Source organism: Adiantum capillus-veneris, chromosome 25 (assembly GCF_014529385.1).
Source record: "Adiantum capillus-veneris isolate H3 chromosome 25, ASM1452938v2, whole genome shotgun sequence".
NCBI lineage: Eukaryota > Viridiplantae > Streptophyta > Polypodiopsida > Polypodiales > Pteridaceae > Adiantum > Adiantum capillus-veneris.
In genome coordinates, this window is record NC_140955.1 from 138,510,711 (window position 1) to 138,521,216 (window position 10,506).

At 44.7% G+C, this 10,506-nt stretch overlaps 1 pseudogene; it reads right to left on the minus strand.

Moving 5' to 3' along the window:
• The window catches only part of LOC147425735 (uncharacterized), a 9,201-nt pseudogene extending 748 nt beyond the window's left edge, over positions 1-8,453 (minus strand).
• Between the last annotated feature and the right edge of the window lie 2,053 nt (positions 8,454-10,506).

Below are 10,506 nucleotides of genomic sequence, written 5' to 3' on the forward strand. Positions count from 1 at the left end.
CGCACACACACATACATAAATAAAGAATGCACACACACATTGAGAGAGGAAAAGAGAGAGAGAGCATGCATAAACAAAATACGCACGCATTGAGAGAGGAAAAGAGAGAGAGAACGTGCATAAATAAAAAACGCACACATTGAGAGAGGAAAAGAGAGAGAAAACATGCATACGATCCAAAAAAAGGCACACACATTGAGAGAGAAAGAGAGAGAAACTAATTTAACGTCGTAGGAAACTAATTAAAATTAAAAGACCTAAAGATCTAGCCGACGAGGAGTTGAACTCAAGACCTATTATTCGAGAGGGAAATGGCATAGCCAATCTATCATACTTGGCATGGGTGATAGAAAGGTTATACCATTTATCTCTTTTTATTGGCACACACATCCACACACGCGCACACACACAAGAAGAAGAGAGTTATAACGTCGTAGGAAACTATCCTAAAAGACGTTAAAGATTAGGTTAGATGTAGACTTACGTTAAATTAGATTTAAGTTTATTTAAGTTAAATTGGATTAGATTTAGGTTTATTTTTAATTAGATTTACGTTTCTTTACGCTAGATTTAGATTTACGTTATATTAAATTAGATTTAGGTCTCATAGACTACGATGCCTGCATGAAGCCGGTGAAGAAAGCCCTCAATGGAATATAGGGTATTGCTGCCTTCACTCATGGTGGGCTCCGTCGATCCAAAAGTACTGGTGAAATGTCTTCAGAAGATAGGGAAGAAGGTGGATCTTCAGGGCGGCAAGAGTCACTACATCCCCGACACAATGACCATCTAGACAACCTCTAGTCATTCAACAGTAACTTCAAAGTTAGTAACAAGAGCAAGAACGGTCTAAAGGGCCAATTGCTGTCGTCAGATGTGGATGGAGATGAGGCAGCGTCACCGCCGGAAGTTAACTCTGACATCTTTAGTGATGAGAATGCCAACTCTTACCGAGTTATGTGAAAAATTATGTGTTAAATCAGTTTTAAGGTTCTTATAATCCCTGTTAGTTTAGTTCTTTGTTTTTAATATAACATAATTTACGTTAGATTTAGATTTATGTTATATTAGATTAGACTTAGGTTTATTTAGGTTTACCCACACACACACACACACACACACACACACACACACAAGAAGAAGAGAGTTTCAACGTCGTAGGAAACTATCCCAAAAGACGTTAAAGATTAGGTTAGATGTAGACTTACGTTAAATTAGATTTAGGTTTATTTTTAGTTAGATTTACGTTTATTTAGATTTACGCTTATTTACGTTAGATCGAGTCCACGCAAGAATTACCTACGGTTAAGGGTTTAGAGTTAGACGAACAGTGAAAAGATCTACTGTGAAAAGATGTTAAGATGCTGTGAAGTGCTACAGCTAGAGAAGAGGCAAAGGGGTTTTGTCCACTACATGCAGTATCATGTAGACATGGGTCTGTAGATTTTTTGTATCCACAAATATAGGTATTGACCAATAAAGACGAGATTATAACCCGGTGGTTCTGATCTCCGTGCACCTCTAGACCGAGGTGTGCGGGGATTGAACATGACTAGAGAATGTGAGGTAAAGAGAGAGAGAGAGAGAGAGAGAGAGAGATAAGACGAAAAATGCCAATAGAATATTAAATTTGTTGTCCAGGTTATAAGATTTTTATCCTCATTATGAGTAGTGACGAGGATGTGGGACCGTCCAACCGAAACACCTATCTCTCAACGAGGGTCTTATGTCCTTGTAATCAATGCAAGCATGTTGTGCGACGGACAAGACGTGTTTCTTTGCAGCACGTTCGCGAATTTGGCGAGTTCGATCCATCTATTATAGATCGAGTTGTTGCCAATTATAATTCGTCGGACTCTAACGCTGGCCAACAAGCAACAATCTTGCAACCCAATAGATGTGTTCGCAGGCGCTTTGGTCAAGCAGCATATGTGAGGCCACAAGATGTAGCCTCTGATAGCTCAGGGGATGATATGCAGAGCACATTCCCAACGAGGCAATGTTTGAGCCCGAGATTGATGAAATGATCGAGACGATCATGGATTCAGAAAGGCTTATCTATGATGATATGAAAAGTGAAGCCGATAGACCATTGTATAATGGAGCACGTATGTCTAGATTGAAAGCACTCCTAGTTCTTCTGAACATGCAGGCAAAGTTTGGATGGAGTGACGCTAGCGTCACAGCGCTTTTCAGGTGATCTATTACAATTAGTTTACTTTAATAAAACTCTAAATGTATAATGATCTGATAGATTTTTACACGACTGTATCGTATTTTTATGTTGTGTAGATTGCTTAAAGAGCACATACTACCAGCTGACAATGTGATGCCAGATTTCCGAGATGAAGCAAGAAAGATTTTGCGAAACTTGGGGATGGATTACAATTCTATCCACGCTTGTCCTAATGACTGCATTCTTTTCAGAGGGGAATACATAGACATGGAGAAGTGTCCGAAATGTGATTCCGAAAGATATCGAGTAGATCTCCACGGGACAAAAATTCCACAAAAGGTTTTGCGACATCTTCCTCTGCTTCCTCGCATCAAGCATTTCTTCGAATGTAAGTCCATGGCCGCCCTAGCATCATGGCATGAGGAGAATAAATCTTCGGATGGTGTGCTACGAATTCCTGCAGATTGCGCAGCCTGGAAACATATAGATGGAACATTGTCGGATTTTGCCAGGGAAGCTCGAAATTTGCACTTAGGCCTGGCTATGGATGGCGTAAATTCATTTGGTCAAAGATCAACATCTTACAGTGTATGGCCCGTTGTCATCGTCAACTACAACATTCCCCCGTGGTTGACTACGAAGAAGGGGCACCTATGGCTAAGCTTGATTGTGCCAGGGCGATATAAAGTGGAGAATATGGATGTGTATCTTCGTCCACTATTGGAAGAGCTACAACAATTGTGGATTGGCATAGAGGTGGTGGATATGAGCCGACACACAGGACGACGGAATGTTTTGATCAGAGGCATTCTAATGTGGACCATGCATGACTATCCCGGGCTAACAGAATGCTCAGGTGATCTATTGACACTCCTCACTCAGACACTGTAAATCTTGTTTTTTCCCATAGTTGATCTATTATCATGTGTATACATGCAGGGCTTCAAACAAGCGGATACAGAGCATGTGTCACATGTGGACCTAGACTGAATGCACGTAAGGCGCCCTCACTGAAGAAGAAAATCTACGAAGGTCATCAAGCGTATCTTCCAGAGAATCATGTGTTACGCGACGGCTTTTTGGGAAGAGAGCCACCAAGGATGTCTGCACAAGCATGGTTAGAGCAGAAGGAGATGTGCGATGACGGATTGCCTCCAGGGATGAAGAGACTATCTCTATGGTACGAGTTACCATACTGGCCCCGACTCATGATCAATCACTTGCTCGATCCAATGCACATATTCAAGAATGTGGGTAATCTACTATGGGACCATCTGACTGGCAAGAAAGATACTTTGGGAGCCAGAGTTGACCTTAGAAATGTGGATCGTATGGAGCAATATTGGCCGTAGACAGCGTCTGATGGATCGATAAAACTCCCTAAAGCACCATGGATTTGCACAGGAGCCCAAGAACGCAAAGTAAAAGAGACCATTCGATCTTTGCGGACCCCCACTGGCGTATTGCACTCGCTCCGAACGTGTTTTACTAAAGAAGGAAAGCTTACCGTTTTGAAGTCACACGATTGGCATAAAATGTGTCAGGTACGTTCATAGTGGACTTTAATATCATTGCATAAAATGTGGACTTTAATATCATTGCTGCACATACTTTACAGTTTATTTTACCGGTTGCCATTGAGGGATGTTTATCTCTCGACATCCGTAACACTATCTACAAACTTGCAAAGCTGGTGCAATGGATCTCACAAAAGGAGATCAACGTAGACTCCATACCATTCGCCAAACTAAATGCTGCGAAGCTTGTGTGCATGTTTGAGAAACATTTTCCTACTACCATGCTAACCATTCAGGTGCATCTTCTTGTTCACATAGTTGATGAGGTGGAAATAGCTGGCACAGTTCATTCCAGATGGATGTTCTTCTTAGAACGTTTCATGAAAACGCTTAAGGGATATGTGTGTCAAAAGGCACGTCTGGAGGGTAGCATGGCAGAAGGTTGGTTGGTATCAGAGTCCCTAGTGTACATTGGAGAGTGGCTAGACGGATTTGATAAAGCCCGGGACACGCTATGGAGAACCATAGATGATGAGCGCATATCTGGGATTGTCATGTGCAATCTCGGTGTTGAGAAGAAGATGACGGAAGATCTAGAGGCTAAAATCAACCGATTTTGCATGCTTCACAATCCAGTGATGCAAAACTGGATTTCACAATATGAGGATGCAAAGCAAGAGCGACAAAGGGCACGAATCGAGTGGAGACGGGGAAGACGACCACCGATGCACTATCCGACGGGTTTGGAGAGCCTACCAACCTTCATGAGCTTAAGATGGTTGCACAACCAATTGAAAAGTGCACAACAATGCGGTGACAAAGTGGCTGAGGAAGAGTGGGAGTACTCTCGGGGTTGCGCGACCAAGGTAAGTTTGCAATGTACGACATGCTAGTGACTTTATTTCTAAACGTTTGAACGGCCACTCACAATCTTTGTTCATTGTAGTATAAGTCATACACAACAGCATGGTGTAAAGGTCGACATTTTAGGGTGGAACGAATCGACAAAAAGCGTTTTACTCAAGATTGTGGAATCATGGCAAAATTTGAACAGTCTAGTCGACGACGTTCCTCTGATGCAGATCCTGTGGTGGCGGAACTCACTTACTTCGGCACGCTGCAAGAGATTTTGAGGATCGATTACAAAGGATTTTTTGTCGACTTGTTCGACGTGCAATGGTTCAAGATAATCATGGAGGGTCGCAACGCTACTGTGCGTAGAGGAGAGTCTGGTTTTCTTGAGGTGGATTCTACTAAGAAATGGACTGACCTAAGAGACACTTTCGTACTACCAGAGCATTGTGAACAAGTAAGTATGTAAATAGTTAACATCCCCCTTTTACAAGTTATGTGCTTGAAAGCTCTCATGTAAGTTATGTGGCTCTGGTAGGTAATATTTCATCCTACAAAGTCTACATCAAACTGGTGGTACGTCATAGAGGTAGCCCCTCGTAGTGCAAGGAAGTATGAAGGCTACCATGTGCCAATCACAACGGCATCAATGGAGGAGATTAGAGAAGATGCTCAATCAGAAGCCGCTGCGGTGGTGCCAGACGAGCATCAAGATGCTACTACTCTATATGGGGTGCATGCAGAGGAGCTACAAAATGAAATAGTGGATATGTGTTTAAACGGAGAGCTCTATATAGATATAGGAAGTTATGCTGAGTTATGCGAGGATGAGAGAGAGATCTCTTAAAGCCACAAATATTGTATTTGAACAATTTTGCTCCGTGTTGTAAAAGCTCTGGCTCTCTAAGTACCTTCCATGGTGTATAACGCTCTTTTCTACTCGCGCTCACATCTTTTGATTGAAAATTCTAAGTTTTCGACTTGCCTTTTTTATCACTCAATTCATTGCGTCATTGTATTTATATGCATCATTATGTCATTGTATTTAATGGTCTTTGCGTCATTGTCTACTCTATTCATTCAATATTAAGTTTAAATATTCGTGTGTTTAATGCAGGTATGGATGATGAGGAGTTTCTTTCTTCTTTGTCACCGCAGCAGAGACAGTGGTACGTGGAGCGTCATCGCTCTGGCGCATCATCGCGCGTTCCTACTCCATCCGCATCTCCCTCTCTTTCGGAGCATTTGGCGCACTCCGAAGCTTCGGCGTCGACGAGACGATCTTCACACTCGTCTAGACACCGGCGCTCTAGTGGTGTCGGTGGCGGTTGTTGTGGGGATTCCGCCGCCGATGCCTCCACACCGCCTCGTGTTCGACGAGGCTCTTTACCCTCCCTTTCTTTGCCCGCCCCCACACCAGCCACAGCATCGCCATCTACGCCAGGTTTTGCGCGGCTGACTGTTCCTAGCAGCTACACACCTCTACCTACTCCGTCAGGAGCCACCCCACTCGACACTCCTCACTTCGGGGCCCAGACGCCGGTGGAGACACCTGACGTCCGTACCCCCATCGACACGCCGCTAGAGACCCCTGCCGGGACACCCAGGTTCACGCGTCACCGGCCAGAGGGCTTGCCTTACTCCGTCGACTTCAGCGGCGGCATCATCATGGATGATGACGGCAAGAAGGTGATCTCGCGCATGCGTGGTCTTTGCTCTCAGCTGTTTAGACACTACATACTAAACAAATGGAGTGAAGTACCAAGTGATTTAAAAAACAGAGTCATCAGCATACTTGATGATGAGTTTCCCTTTCCAACACGGGATCAGCGCTTCAATGAAGACCTGATGAAGATTCGAATGCGCAAATACTGCAAACACAAGTGTTCCGAAGTGCAAAAAGCAATCAAGAATAGGTGGAACAGGCCAGATTGGCTGGCCAAAGAAGATTGGAAGAATGTGAAGAAAGCAGTGCGCGAGAATCCCGACAAGTGGAAGCAACAAAAGGATGCAGCCAGAGCGCGAGTAGAGGCAGGGAGCTCGCACCACTTGGGGAGCGGTGGATGGGCATCATTTGAGGCCGATTTTGTAAGTGTTTTCGCATTGCTCTTTATGTTCGATAGTTTAGGGTTTATGAGTTTTTTAATTCTAACATAATGAAATCTTTGTATGTTTTGACAGTGGTCGATGACAGGACGTGATCCCACACCGTACGAACGCGAGTACGCAGACAGGAAGGGCTTAAACGCCCTGATGGACATTCTCAGTTCTCGCGGCGGCATGGTTAGTATTAGGGTTTACTCTTTTCTATTTTTTGTATTGTTTTATAAATGTCGTTATATGTTTATACTTACTGAAAGCTGTCTTATTGTCTTTTTTTGCAGAATCCGACAGATACGCCGCTTGGACGCGATGAGACGTCTGACTAGACGACGTCAGTTTAGCTGTAGCTAGATAGCATTAGTTTAGCGTTTCTCATAGCTTATGTATCATGAGACGGATTTTATACGTCTTTTTGAACCATGTATATTATTACATTTGTCACCGCAATTCCTTTTGCCAATCAATTCTTTATGCCTATGATGTTGTACAATTGTCATTATTACATTTGCCAATCAATTCATTTTGCCTATGATGTGTACAATTGTCAATTTTACGCTTGTCAATTTTGCAAACAATGCGTCTTGTGGGTGACTATTTTGGGTCTATTATCTACCCTTGCACTTTTTTTAAAAAGTGAATCAAGTACAATATGGTTGATGGGTGGCAGGGCATTCAATGCCCTGTCACCAAAAAAAAATTCTCTCAAGCGTCGCTATAACCGTCGCTATTTATGGCTCTGTAACGTCGCTATGAGCGTCGCTATAGTCTTCTGTGTAAACGTCGCTATGAGCGTCGCTATGAGCGTCTCTATATAGCGACGCCTATAGCGACACTCTCGTAGCGACGCTCGTAGCGACGGTTTTAGCGACGCCGGGGATTATAAAAACCAAGTGTATTTCCGTCGCTAACAGCGTCACAAGAGCACACAACCTCTTGTAGTGCATGTCACCTGCTAGAGAACTCTTCATATCATCACCTTTATCATATGAGCAGTGAAACCAGCATAGTACACCCTGCAAAGCAACCTGGAACAACATAGCTATCAATAGCATAGCATAAAGTAACAGTACCCTGCCATTTACCTCTACCTGTCGCTCATGGCCAAGCAAACCTGATCCCTTTGCATACCTACATCCAAACCCTCCGTAACTGGATCCAAGGCCCACTTTCCATACTCGAGAGCATGACCTGCTAGAGCGAAAACCTGTTCAAATACCTCATCACCTGCAAGGCTGGTGTCACCTTCCTCTTTGCATGGAGCCTCGCTCTCATAGGCTGCACCTACATCAGTTTTCGTAGAGTCACTACTGAAGCTAAGTCTCCATGGCTACACACAAACTCTGAAACCTCAAAGCACACCTCGACATGCTCAACAAGGCAAGGTTTCCCCACCCCCTGCATAGAAAAATCAAATGAACATACCTCTGCTTCCGCTTCTAGCTTCGGCAAGTCTTCCTCAAAAACCTTACTGGTACTTCGTCTACCTCTTCTATCCTGGAAACAAGTTCACGTGCTTTGATCAAATGCATATCAAGAAAATGAGCTTTTACCTTTTGATGATCCTCAACCTGTTTGGGCCTGGGTCCACTGGCTGTCATGATGGTAGACTGTAGCAATCCTGCCTCCATCTTCTTCTTCATCTTTCAACTCTTAGCTTTGGCAATTTTGACGGCTTCATCATAAGTGCTTGGATCTTCATAATCGACTCTCTCACAAACATAGGGATGCAAACAGAATAGAAACCTTTCAAGCTTCAAATATCCTGCAATGGTTGCTTGGGTAGCAACCGTCAAATCCCCCCAACAAGCTTCAAATTTATCAACAAAAGCATCAAAATTTGCACTTACGTCCTGCTACAAACCTTTGATCTTTGCATCTGCTTCCGAAGGCGACACCACCTTTCTATACCTTTGTAAAAATTGCTTCCGAAACCGATCCAATTCTGCTTGTGTGCATCTTCTAAGCAATCGAACCAAAATTTTGCTTTACCTCGCAGCACCAAAGGTAGAGTCTAGAGCTTTGCTTCATCACCTGGCATCCACAGTACTGTAAGCATAAATAGCTCAAAATCGGCTATCCAATCATCAGCATCTCCATCTCCTTTGAACACCGGACCAAATTCTTGCTTCATCTTGACTCAAGAACATCTTGTTAGGAAGCAATCAGTGGGTCCTGCGTGGGGCACCACAAGATGGAAAGTGGGAAATGGGAAAACCAACATCACATAAACTCGATGCCTCTATATAGCTCAGTGATCTCATAGCACCCCTATCCCCTAGCAAACACACACCATGATACGCAATCTGCAAACATCTATTGTCCAAGCCCATGCCTGACCAACCCTTAACTGTATATAATCCACAACCAAGCATATCAACACGACTTTACTCTTTTTGATCCTCGAGAACACCTTTCCGCAAAGATATGTACATCCCAAATCAATCAACACAAGGACCCTTGTCAAATCTCTGACATGTGCAACACACAAGTATGCTTTGAAATCCGCGGCATGTACCACGTTCAAGTAGAGAGTGCCATCACATTGCATTAAAGTACCTTAGATATGCGACCCCCTTATTAGCACTAGAGCGAGACGGCAAATGATATATATATCAAGAACTAGGAGAAGACGATAATGCAAAACATGCTCGCTTCAATTCAATCATATACAATGTTAGAGTGACATGAAATTAAATGCTCACTCCTCTGATATAGCACCCTTCATTGATTTACTGCTTTTTCTTCTTCTCCTTTTTGATGCCCGATTTGTCTTCCTTTGTATGTTTTTTTTTTTGTCTCTCCCTTACTCAGTGCAAGGCCAACTTCTAACTGGCGGAACCTAGCTCCAACTTCTTCGCCACTTACAACCTTTAGACCCTCCTCCTGCAAGCATAATATTCAATGCTTACTCTATCCCCTGCAGCCCTCAACTTCTTTTGTTATCCGGCTTCCCTCGCTTGCCTGCTCGAGCCCCGCTTGGCCCTCCTCTCCTTACTGTCTATTGACGGGCTGCCGCCCCCTTGCACCTGCTCCGATCCCGGCCTCCCCTTGGTCACGGCCTCTCAACCTCCTCTCTCTTCTGCTGTAGCGCTTGGCCTACACCACCCCTCTGTAGCGCTGCCCTGCAGCACTCTCCTCAAGCCCTGCTCGATGGCCCCTAACTCTGGCTACCTCCCCTACCCGCAGCATGGCCACCTCCTGGATAGCGGGTTGGCAATCCCTGAATAGCGGGCTTCCCCCCTCCTTGATGACGAGCCCCTTGTCCTGCAGCCCACGGCCATCCTCTGGCAGCCCTCCTCCACACCCGACTGCACTATCCACCCCTTGATTGGCGGCACCTTCATTCCTCGTCTCCTTCTCTCACCATACCCACCTCCTTCTCTCGAAGGCCAACCTTGATACCATACTGTAGTAACCTGCGGCCCCTGTGTGGCCCTCACTGAACATGGCAGCCCTTCAACACCTCTGACCCCCCACGTTCAGCCACACCAACTGGTGGCTGCTCTAGTGCTCACTGCTTAGCCACGGGCTGCAGCCCCTTGTGCTCTTCTGCAATTGATCCCCCAACACCCTGGAGGCCCTTTGGCGGCCCGTTCTTCACTTGTGTATCGGGCCACCTCCTGTCTTGCCAAAACTGGCACTGTTGCCCACTTGCTCTCCTTCATGCAAACTGGCCCTGCTCCATGCACTCACCCTTCCACCTATCGACCTTCCAAGTAGCGCTGCTCGTCGACTGCAGCTTGCTATTCGTTTTTTTCCCCTGTTAACAGCTTAAAAAAAAGCTTCGGTCTTGGCCCCCTTGCACACGCCAAGTTCACCAATCATCCAACAGAGCCTTCCAAAAATACAAGGCCTTTT